This window comes from Cornus florida, unplaced genomic scaffold (assembly GCF_030987335.1).
Source record: "Cornus florida cultivar Cherokee Brave unplaced genomic scaffold, ASM3098733v1 CherokeeBrave_3.0.0_Hap2_Chr08, whole genome shotgun sequence".
Lineage (NCBI taxonomy): Eukaryota > Viridiplantae > Streptophyta > Magnoliopsida > Cornales > Cornaceae > Cornus > Cornus florida.
Window position 1 is genome coordinate 50,835,478 of NW_026775578.1, and position 13,409 is coordinate 50,848,886.

Sequence of the window (13,409 nt, forward strand, 5' to 3'; positions counted from 1 at the left end):
AATTTTATTTTTATACCAGTATTTCTGGGGGTTTTCACCTAAAATTTCTGTGGTTTCAGCTAATCTTATGAGGTTATCTATGTTTAGTTTGGGGTTTTTAATATGGCTTTATTATTAAGGAAAATCTTTAGTTCATCAAGATGACTAAGAAACATTAAGGCTTCAGAAATGTCTTCTAAAAATTCGGATACATCAAATAAATTTTCTGTCATTTCTTCTGTCATAGGTAGAGTATTAACATATGTAATGACTCCTTTATCTTTTTGAGGAATAAAAGGATTTTTAGACGGAATAAAGGTTCCTTTCTTAAAAAACTGTAAGCCTGTAGGGGTATACATAAATCCTCCGATAAGTGAGTTTAAAAAATTTAATCCTAAGACAAAATCATAGGTGCTAGGGATAATATTAAATACGTAAGTCTGGGGTAAAACGAACTTTTCATTATTAATTAATATAGGAATGTTTTGAACATAATGGGTTATTGGAAGTTTTTCATTATTATACTGGCTCATATTAACATTATAATTTAACTTTACTAAGGCTTCGTCTGGGACTAAATGTTTTTGAATTATACTTTTAGATGCTCCAGTATCAAGCACAGCTGAGGTTTGAACTAATTTTTCTCTAAATTCTAATGTTACTGGGAATTGAATTAGACTAGATGGTTTATATATTGAATTTATAGATTCAACAAAAATATCTTCTTGTTTATCTTCATATTTTCACTACAAGAATTCTGGGCAACAGGGACGGACAATTAGGGATAGTTTCAAATTTGTCCCAAAAAGGTAGTTTATTTGGGACGGAAGGGGCAGTTTGTCCTAAATTACCCAAAAAAGCCTAAAATACCAAAAAAAAAAAAAAAAATTCCCCCGTCTCCAATTTGTTAGCGCGAAAATTTAGCGCCATATTTATATTTTTTTTAATAAAAAAAATTATGAAAATGGCCTTTTGGGACGGTAAACGTACCGTCCTTGATTACTTACCAGGTAATTTTACAAAACTATCCTTCTAAAACGACGTAGTTTCGGTCAATTAGCATATATATATTTTGCCCACAAGGGAGACACTTGCGCAGAACCCTCTCAATTATATTAAACTTGTTCTGCCCTCTTTCTGAAGGATTGCCCTAGCTAGCTCTTCTCCTTCCGTCTTCTATCTCAGACGATGATGATCCCTCTGCCTTTACATGACATCTAGTGCTGTAAAACTTGTATGGTCTTCCCCAATATCGATCACTTTCTTTTCAATTCAAGTCATTGCGAACTAATTTTCTCTTTCGCAAAAGTGGGTATCAACATGGAGGTCTTGAAGAGCCCAACAACAACAGCAGCCGGAAACGATCTTTCTTGATATCCTCTGCTCTCCTATCGACGAGTCCTCTAACACTCTCTGCCGTCTTCAACATCAATCCCACCGCCGGTAATTTTCACTCCTCAATTCCCTTATTTCCCAATTAATGAACCCTACTGCGTATACATTCACTATATACACATATATACACATGCATATAATTAACATAAATGTTTTAGATGCACAAAACTTGAGTGTTCGCTTTATTGTTCACTGCTTAACAACCATATTTGTACTGAAAACGAAATTAAGGAAAAAAAAAATGTAACAAAAAGGAAAACGGGGGGTGGGTTCAAAGATCAATATTTAATTTGGTAAGTAGTCATGCATGGAACTCTGTATTTGGATTAGGATCAAGTTATGATTAACTTTGAATATTAAATTTTTGGTGAAAATGAGACAGAAAAATTAAAAAAGAAGAATTGTAAAGGTCTTATTTGAATTTTTATTTTGATTTAGAATTGTGGAATGCTGGAGAAGATTTTTAAAACTTGAAATCAGAAGATAAGTTCTTGTCGCGCTCATCCTTCCAAATTGTACATTAAGCGCATTAATTTGGACTTCAATTTTCAATTTTCTTATGGTATTACATTAGGAATTTCCTTATGGTAGACGTGCTTTATGTCCCAGTTGGTGGGAAGCCCTACAGTTGGTGTGTGAGCTTCTGTTGGAGTCGCCTACTTACCCTCTAACTTCTAATCAAACTTCAACCAATTGCCAGGCTAAAAATATATATTCCTTCTACAGTTAAGTTTTCTAAATTTTCTCAAACATATGATTGTAATGCAAAACATAAACTTTACTTTTAAAATAGTGGCACTTTTTTACCTTTCAAAATAGAAGATCTAGGTTTAAATCCCTTAAAAGAAAAAGTGGAATGTAAGAGTGAGTTTCTATTAAAAAAAATTATTAAATAAAATAAAATATAAAATAAAATAGAATAAATTTTCTTATATATATATTTTGAAGGAGTTATGCTATATATTGCTATTATGAAGTAAAATAGACAATTGTCTTCACTTCTTTTTCTTTTTAATCCATTGAGGAACCTGATATCTCGCGTATTTTGAGAATAATATAAAATTTCATAATTCGTATAAGAGTAGTTTCTTTGCACAATCTATAAACTAAGCTACTTCATTAATTTAATTTTCTTGCTGGAAAGTCGATCCTTTTTTGTGGGTTTTGTTGATTGATCTTAGTAATATATAATTTGCAGTTTATTGGCCTCTTCTTTGTCTAATTGGGTGAACATCTAATTCATTTTAATTGGGAGGCAGCAAAGTCAGTCCATCAATGGTGGACAAAGCTTCTTCTTCCTTCTTTGTATTCTGATCTCACCCACTTTCCTACTCTAGACACTCCTTGCAACAGGTCCGTCATCTTCTCACAAACCCAACTTTTTCATTTTTTAATATTCTTCTTATGGCTTTGGAAATATTTTAATTTTGCATTAACCTAAATGGTACTGATGGGTTTTAACGTTTTTTTTTTTTTTTTTTGGAAAAAAAAAAAATCTTCCAAAAAAAAAAATCATAACAAACTAAATTTAGTAGTATTATAAATTATTGGCCTGAGTTGTATCCATCTTCTTTTGGAACTAAATTTTTAAAAAGTTTTATTGGACAAGAAAACAGAATGTATAAACAAGACTTTATATCCCATTGATCTTCTTATCCCCAAGTAGAGTGCAAGTTAGCTGTAAAGCTAATTAATTGATAACTATAGCCAACAAAACAAAACAAATTTTTTATTTTTGATAACTAGAGTGTATCATGTAGATAAGAAGAAGTGCAAAGTATGTGTCCAAGGACAAATGTTATTTTGAAACTGTACAGCTTAATCCATCACTTTGCCTTTTCCAGTTCTGCAGACTTGGTTCTAGCTTCACAAGATGTTTAAGAGAGGGTTTTGTTTTGTTTGTTTGTTTTTGTTTTTTTTTTCTTCTTTCATTTTTTAGTTAGTATTATATAAAAAATATATGTATATATATATATATATATTTATCTGACAAGGAGAAGGTGTCACGCCCTGTCTTGGTGCGCACGAATTGGTTAGAGTGGTGCTGAAAGTCACACCAACTAGGAGAGTGCCTCCCAGGTCACCGCAAATTGATCCAATATCTGGGACTTTTTCCCTAATTATGCTTGACTCACTAGCTATTTATTAAATTGTTATTTGTCACTAAATTGTTTCTTGGGGATTTTTTTTCCTATAATACTTTAAATTCAACAAGTGACTCGATGATCCCTATTATTTTGTATTGCTAATCTTATAGTTTTAAAAATACCAAATTCAAGCTTTATTTTTCAAAAGATTACTGAGCTATTTTAACAATTTTTTGGTAACCAATTGTTATAGAATGCAACACTTGTGTATTGTGTATTTAAGAAAATCTCTAATCCCCAGCATTACTGATCCACTTGAGCAGCCAAAAATGTTATCAATTCAATGGATTTGTAAATTTTGCATTAGCTCAAAAAGTTTAGTTGAACGCATAAAGTGCCCATCCTTTATATTTTTGGAATACCCCATCCATTTGTCTCAGTTGATTGGATTGATAGCTTGGAATGTTTTCTATCATTTGCTTCTTTGCTTCGTGCTGTAGATCTTCTCTATAAGGATTACCAGAGCGACTAGAAGTTCAGTGTCACTACTTACTCTTCTACGGGTGTTGTAAGTGTATTTTATTTTCTATATTTAATTTTTTTTTCCCGTTGCTTTTAAATTTGTATATTTGCTTTTTCGCTTGGTGAGGCTAGAGTTATCTCTTTATTTATTGTTTTGTGTGTATGGTGTAATTTGTTGAGTATTTTTATATCTAACTCAATGTGCTTTGTTCAAAAAGTAAAAGAAACCAGTTCAATAGATTTAACACACATTTTTTTTATGGCCTTATATATACATATATGTGTGTGTGTGTGAGTATTTGTATTAGTTCACATCTAGATAATGAAGTACTAGGAAATGGGGCTTTTGTTTTTGATCTCTTAGGTTTTGGTTTCGTCTAACATTGTGATATATAGTTGAAGTTATGGACAAAACTCTATGATTTTGTTTTGTATTCTATACAGATCTGTTCATGTGTTGCCTAAAAATAAAAACTTGTTTGAATTAAATCTGGGAAAAAATTATCTTTAGGAAAAAAAATAATTATTATGTTCCTTCATTTTCTGGTTGTTTGGGAGGCTATAACAAATTTTTTTATTTTTATTTTTATATTCCTGGACACAATTGTAGTCATGTTAATTCTTTCAACTATTGGAAGTTTCAAGGCTTTATACATAATTGGATTCTCCAATATGAAATTGACCTAGAGCGGGTACATAGATCACCTTTGCTCAATTTCCAAATTTTACTTTTATACAAGACTATGAGTATAGTGATCAGAATTCATACCAAAATTTAGAAGTAAAAAAGCAAACCCAAAGACACCATTTTTTATGTTGCGTAGATGTGTTCTGTCCCACATGGGATGTAAATTAGGTGATCTTGTGATTTTGTAATTAAACAGTCCAATTTTCAATGTCTTGTGATTTCTTAATTTCCTGTTCTATTTGTTTCAGTAAATTTGTCTCCATGTGTTTTGATTAGATTTTAAGTCTACTTCTTTTTTTATTTTATTTTTTTGAATATCTTGTTTCTATATACATGTGGTTTTGTTTGGCTTTGGATTTGAACTAAATAGTGTTGTTTTATCTTCCTTTTGGTTCAGATTTAGTGATTTTTCACCTTACACTTGCTCAGATTAACCACCACACGAACACAGCAATTAATATTCAAGAAATAGCTCACAAACTGTCCTCAGCTACAGTTTCTGCAGAATTGCTTGACTGAAGTGTATTTCTGGAATTTCGTATAATCTCAGGCCTGAATTGAGTTCTCACAAACTAGAACCATCATTACACATATGCTCTGATGTAGAACACACTAACTGAGGCATAACACTTTAATTTTAGTTTTGTGATCTCAGTGTATTAAGCTTAAAACCCTTGCTTATAAGGTTTAAGATGTCAAAACAAGCACTGACCACTTTTTAGGAAATAAACCAACTTCAACAGCTTATAATCATTAACACAATCATGTTCCAAGGGTACACAATCAACTCACACCATGATTTGTATATATATAACTCAGTTCTGTTACTTAAACCAAAAATCAGCAACAATAAAGAAGAATGGGACCTCAAATTTAGCTACAGCACTTATATGCTTAAGAACAGGTTTTTTACAGCTTTAAATAGATAGAATATACTTGCCTTAACCTGTACAAACCTCTGAACTGTCCTTCATAGATGTTGAGGCTCTGAATCACTCTTTTACACCAGAAAATCAGCAACACAAGCCCTCCTTTCTGTTCAACACATCTACAGCTTCTTTATGAGGATTTCAGTGAATAAAATAGACTTGGATAAACCTGAAATCACCCATTAAACACTCACTATATTCAGCTTCGAGCCCCTTTTGCAATGCAGCCTATTTTAGCTCAATATTCCTCTCTTGGCTCTCTTTTTTGCAGGCTACTATAAGGATGCTTTATACCAACTTTTTGTCACACTGAAAAACCCTAGTATAGCGGATAAGGATGGCTAGATCCACCAATAGCATTAGAGAAAGTATTATCCTGACATTTTCCAGCATATAGAGGGACCTCAATACCCATTGACACATCACACATTCTTGTCTTCTAGTGCACTCACATTTTACAACAAATATGTATATACTGTATACTCTAGCTCAGGATAATGCAAGATTGTTAATTAGCTTTCACTTTGATAAATTAGATACCTGGGTTCTCTATGCTGGATGACACCAAATTGCTATTTAGGCTGAGATCTTAGCTCTTTTGGAAATTGTCAAGGTTGTTTTGAATGTGGGGCTTTGGCAATGTTCGATATAAAAAGATTCTAATATTGTTTTTATCTTTAATTATAATTAGAAAGAACCATCACTTATAATCTCCAAATTGTATATATGATTCACAACATCAACTTTGAACAGAATCCATTAATAAACTGATCCCAAAATCTGTTCTTTAACAGCAATTAAATGAGTGAAAAGGTAAAGATAGGAAACACACATACATACACACATTATATCATAGGATAAATTTACTTCTCTTTCTAGGCTGTTCTACATATGTGAGTTTCAGTCCATTTTGATCCATAACTGTAGCAAAATTGATATTTACACCTGTCAAAACCAATAAATTAAAGAATTACAATAATTTTTTCATTCGTAGTAATTTGTACATAAATTTAACATGGTCTATTTTAATGAACATGTCCAGTTTCAACATAGCAAAAACTAACCTGCAGGTAATGTGTAAACAACCATCAATCTTTTCGACATAGAACTTGCATTTGGGACATCTCCTCCATTTATGTTTCTTGGCAAGCTCCTTCAACACATTGTCTCCGTCCCTTTCTCTCTTACCCTTTTTCAACCTCTGGAACTCCCCGCACTCCATCCCGGCATGCCACGAAACCTTGCATTGCGCAGAACAGCCTCCTGCAATTCGGGCACTCAGATACAGTCACAACATCCCTGCCATCATCAACCAACATAGCTGAACAATCCTTGAAAGGACAGTAAAATTTTTGTGCCACGAGAATCATAGACTCGCACAGCACATTTTCCCATCTATCAAACATTTCTCCCGTAACAATGGAACGACAAACCTGAGGGTCTAAAACCCCTTTGCAATTCAAGTGTGAACACTTGACCATACTAATATTTTCCTTTATCTTTGAAGCTATATATTTGCGTATGCCGTCTGCACAAAATATATGTACACAAGTGTTGTTTCTGAACATCTCTCCTGCTGGTTTTGTATCCATGCAAATCAAACAGAAGCTTTGAGAATATTCACCAGTTTCACTTCTCTTTGATACATTTTCCTTCTCCTTTTCCATCCAATTATTTTCCATTTCTGATTTCTCCCATTTCCTGGTTGAAATGATAGCTGAGGACATGGGAGCCTCTTCAAGCTACAATTCCTCTGCATATGTTTCGTCCGAAATTGGGAAGATTTCTTCTTGTTGATAGACAGCTGAGGAGAAGTAAAAATCATCAAATTCGTCCTCTATCATGTCATAATGTAATTCTTCTGTATATAATTCATCCAAAATGGTGAAGAATTCTTGTTGGTGGTCATAGTCAGCTAAGTAAGGATTGTCAACGTAGGATATTAAAGCTTGATGATCCATCATCCATTTTTTTTCTTTTTTCTTTTTTTCTTGTTTTCTGGACTTATAGATTAAAAATCTGTAACAATGTCCTATGAGCTTTGCTAACCACATCACTTATCCTATTAGTCTAGGAAACAATTCTCATTTGTGATTTGTCTAAGAATCAAGAATTAGTTATCATTTGTGACTTATCTAGGTATAGAAACCTACCACCACATAACTTCTTTTACTTTTTAGAGATAATTATACTGACCTCCCCCCTTATTTGTCAAACAAGACTGACCTCCCTCAAAGTTTATATACTGATAATACAAACCTCCCTTGCTGTTAAACAACTAACAGTTTATGCTTACGTCCGTTAGAAAAAACCAGTACAAAAACAATTTTACCCTTCTAATACCTGAAATGAAAATTTTAACCTCAATAATCACTTCAAATTTACAATACTATCCTTGACTTATAAACTCAAAAGGACAATGGTGCCCTCACATCAATAAACCCAGAACACCCAATGGGTCTAAACTGCAACCACGAAATTTATCGGTGAGACCAACGGCGGCTGGTTTACTGGCGAGACAATTAGAGCAAGGAAAGATGGGTTTGAGTTGGCGAGTCAAAGTTCATGTTCATGTCAAAGTGAAACCAATGGTTTTACTTGCCTAATAACTGTATGGAAGACTTAACAAAAGGTTTTTTCTTTTGCAGTTGTTATAGTTGAAAATTGCTATTACTAAATGATTTCTGACTTGGAAAATGTGGAGGGAATTATATTGAAAAATATTGATTCACTTTCAGAGATAATACTTTAAATTTTGATGCTCTAAAGTCTTCTTCTCATCTTGTTGTATAGATATGAAAAATGTCATCCTATGTCCATTTATCTTTAGGTCCTGCTATTTGTAATTCTCTTTTTTATAACATTTAAGTAATTGAATATGGTATTCTTTAATTTCTTAAATAATGGTATGCTTACCTATTTGATTTATTTAGGTCTTTTTTCTCTTAAATGTGTTTACTAGTGGGTATAGATGTAGCCTGCAGTTTGGCAGAACCTTGCATATTATATTTAGTAAAGACACAACCCATGAATCAAATAAACAGTGACTTAGGCCTTTAATTTTTTTGCCATGATTGACCTCTTTGTGTTTGTGTAACTCTGTTTTTGTGTTAGTGATGTTGTTACTGGAGGAATTTTTACCATTGCATTGCAAACTTATCACTCTTTTCAATTATTTGAACTAAAATTCTCATCATCCTTAAAGTTAACAGTGCTTCAGTTTTGCCTTAATTCCAAAATAAAATTGGTTTTCCTGATGAAAGCAATATAAATTATTACTTATCTAGGTTGCATCAATTTCTCTATTAAATTACTTCATTGACATTTCAAAATACAGGATAATATGGTTGCCCAATCAAAGGAATTTATTAATGTGGATGCTAGTAGTCCAATTCCAGTGGATGAGCAGATATTAGAGAATTGTCTTGGAAAAGGAAAAGGTACTTATTTCCGCGGGTTTGGTCATGGAAAGAAGGCTCCACGAGGACGTAAAAGGAATGCCAATATTGCAGAATTGGTGGCAGAATTAGAAGCTGAGAGGAGGAGGGCTGATAGAGCTGAAGATTCCATAAATGATTTGAAGGCAACTGTGGCTAGTCTTGCAGATAATCAAAACAGAATGTCTTCTCAACTTATGTTCACATAATTTGGCACACATCGACCTTCGTTTGGTAGCCCACAGCAGTAGCAACAGCCTTCAACTTGTGGACCATTTGGCTGTCTATTGAATAGTCCTCAGCCACCAATGTTTGGGGCATTTGGTCATCCGTACCAACCATTTCAATCCGAGCCTGCAATACATGATCAATGATTTCAGACATTGAAGTTTAGAAACTAAGTTTTTGATAGCATTTCCTAATAGCTAGGCACACAAATAGGTGGCATCTGCTGCACCTCTTCCAAAGGCAGTATAAGAAAGTCAAGTGTAAGGCTAAGAAAGTTTTTGATTAGAAACTAATTTTTTGGGATTACATATGATGTTTTTTTGGTACAGTTTTTAGAATTGCTAGAAGTGTAATTTAAACAACCTATATATATTTTAATTATATATTGACATTAACTTTAGTTTGTGTAGAAGCAGATTATGAATATATATAGCAGGCAGATTATGAATATATATAGCAGGCAGATTATGAATGCAGATTATGAATATATATAGCAGGCAGATTATGAATGCAGATTATGAATGGATGAAGATATGAATCAAATCACTGATCAAAGGTAGAGGAGTTTCAGGTTGTCAACAGCGGATGGGAAATAAGAACAGATGTGAAAGAGTCCGAGGCGCCAAAAAAAAAAAAAAAAAAAATACATCAATTTAATTCCGTCCCTAATGCTCAATTGGGACAGAATAAAACTTTGTCCCTAATGCACAATTGGGACAGAATAAAGCTCTGTCCTTAATGCTCAATTGGGACAGAATTTAAGTCCGTCCCTAATGCTTAATTGGGACAGAATAAAACTCTGTCCCTAATGATCAATTGGGACAGAATTTAAGTCCGTTCCTAATGCTCAATTGGGACGGAATTTAATTCCGTCCCTAATGCTTAATTGAGACAGATAAACAAATTCAGTCCCTAATGCTCAATTGGGACGGAGTTTTATTCCGTCCCAATTAGTCCGTCCCTAAAACCCTTTTAGGACGCTGCATATAGAGACAGTTGCATCATCCGTCCCAAAAAGGTATTGGGGACAGTTTGGGCACCTATAGGGACAGTTTTTTTGGTCCCTAATAGCACCATTTCTTGTAGTGTTTGTGTAGCAATTATGACATAATAAAGTTTTACAATGGTTTTCACAGTAATAACCTTTTTTAATAGATATGTTGCACTGTTTACAATTATAAGAGGAAAATTGAAAACTAACTGCGTTATACTGACATGATGGATTACTTATAGTATAAATGAAATCTTCTAATGAATGAAGTCATTGTTCAAAGTCTTCATCATTATCAAAGTTGCTATCTAAGCTCTCAATACTATATATACTTTCATTATCATCGTCAGAGTCATAAATGCTTTCTAATTCATATAATTCCTCTATCTGTTCTTCAATATCTTCGAGTATGTTGATCTTTTCTTGTATCCTTGTAATAGGGTTTTGTTTGTATCAATGAGGGCAATTTGGTCTAATGTGTCCTGGATCTCCACAAATAAAACATTTGCAATGTCTTTCTTTTGTGGGTAACGTGTTTACCTTATTATTCTTGTCTTTGTTGTCTTTTTTATCTTTATTTATCTTTTGCTTCTTATACCAAGGCCACTTTCTAAATTGCCTAGGGTTAGTTCTAACATAGGGTTTTTTATTACGAAAGTTCCTGTAGGTTTTGCTTTTACGCAAATTATATTTTTTAGGTTTATTATGCTTATAATTATAATTTTTCTGAGGCATACACCCATATTGGGGTGGAAAATCTATTTGTCTACACGTATAATAAAATTATTTTTTGATTTGTTTAGACTCTTTACATTATCGACATTCTGCTTTTAACATGTTATAAACATCATTAACTCTATCTCCTATGGTTAGCGTATCACGTCTAGGGTTTTCTAACCATTTTTTCCATATTTTAGTTCATACGCTCCCGGGTAACTTCTGAAGATATCGATCAAGTAATGTTTTATCACCTGTTTTACCAGTGGCTGCAAAATACTCAAAAAACTTATTGGTATAGGGTTTTATGTATCTAAAGTCACAAATCTGTAGTAATTCTAAATTACGTAAAGCTTCGTTTTGTTTTATTAAGGTGTCATCTAATAATCTGTCTTCACCAATTAATACCTTTTTAATGAGGCTTGTAAATCCTTGAATGGTAAAATTATCGCGTAAAATGGCATAATCATTTGGATAAATTACTTTATAAGCTTACCACCAGTTATGAATGGTTCCTCTTAATAAGGTTTCACAATAGGTTAAGGCTTGAGTTCGATTATCAAAATTGGTCAAAATAAATTGCCTAATACAATCCTGTTCCCAGTTTTCGATTACTTTTGCCCAGTCTTGGGGATCGTGTCTTGCTATGTCTAATATTGTTCCGGATGATTATGTCGGTATATTTTTGAATTGTCTACGATATTTTGTTAAGGTGTACATATCTGGTATATTTCTATTTTCTAAATAAGTTTCTCGTGAGGGATTTAATCTTTGTCCAATAGTAAAATCATCACTTAACATATTACTTCCTGAGGTGTTATTCTTTCTTTGGTCACTCATTTCCTGGTCAATTGAATGAGATTCTAATGCTTCTGGTGCTTTCCTTTCTCTATGCTCTATTACATTTGACTCTTCTTTTATTGTGTTTAATTCTAATGCTGTATAGAAGGATTCAAATCCGACATTTAAAATATTTTTCTTAATATCATCATTATTTCTTTGTCCTAAATAAACACTTTCAATGAGTTGGTATTGAGGTTCTGGATACTTGTCTTGCAATGCTTCTAATTCTAAATTATCAAAATCGTACATTATTTTATCTAGAATTTCATCTTCTAATCTATCATAAAGGACATTTATCTCTTCTGGAGATTCGATTTCTATTAGTGTAGTTAAAAAGTCTTCCTGAGTATCATCAACTAAATTGTCTTGTTTTTTTATAATTACTAAACCTTATGCTAGCATCTCCGTTAGTTGAAACATATATCATATTATTTTCGGGAATCTTTTTAGGTGTAGTAGTAAGTTTAGGTAATTTCCATTCTGTTCCTCCATGAGTAATACTGCTTACTTTTCTGGCTTCTATCATCTGGACATATTTGCTACTAAAAGGTTTAACTATTTCACTAAATTGGGCTTTAAATTTTAAGTTATACTGATTAACTGCCTTTTCTATAAATAAAGTATTAACTAATAGATTTTCAAATTGTCCGGTCATATTATATCCTTTTGTAGATATAGCTATTTTAATATGTTTACTAAATTCTCTAGTAGTCATCGTATAATTGGGAATACATCCTACTATTGCGGCTTTGTCGGCTAAGTCTATTTCGGCACTGGCTATTTGAGCTTGTTGATGGTTATTCCATCGATCATCATAAATATAAGCAAGTGCTCTAGTTCCGGTTTTTGCTCTGTTTAATCCTACTAATCCTATCATTATGACGCCTAAATGCATAAGTTATAGATTATTATTATTTAGTTCTTGGCATGCTTCGGGTGTTATAAAATCTAAAATAACTTGATTGTTAACTGCACTTATTTTTCTTTGGCTAAAATGATTGTATATCTTGCTCTGAAAATCTAATAAATTATTAGAATAAAGATTGATTTTATTTTTTACCTTTTTCATTCCTTATTCTATATATTTTTTAGCATCATGTTCATTGTCATATAAATCTTCTACTCTCATTATTTCTTTGACTTTTCTAAGGATAATGGCCATTGTGGGATTTGCTTATGAGGTTGAAGTTGTAATAAATTTACACGCTTGGCTGTTGTAGGAGAGGACTGGTTATTAACTGACAATTTTATTTCTTTTATTTTATCTGATAATTCAGATAATTCTTTTTAAAGATTCTCTGAGAATACTTTCTTATATTACTTCTAATTTATCTTCAAGTTTATTAACTTTATCGGATAACTGAAGTAATAATTGAATTAAAAAGTTATTTTGTCTAATGTGTATATTAGTTGACTGTACGTCTATTTTAAAGCTAGTAAATCCTATAGGTTCTTTATCAATTTTGTAAAGTTCAGCTAACGCGGTCAAATATTCAGGACTACTGGTGCTCATAAAACTATTGTAATAATTTTTGGATAGCGGTTTTAAGGGATTTTAAAGAGTCTAGGATTATTTTTTGGTTTTCAGCAATA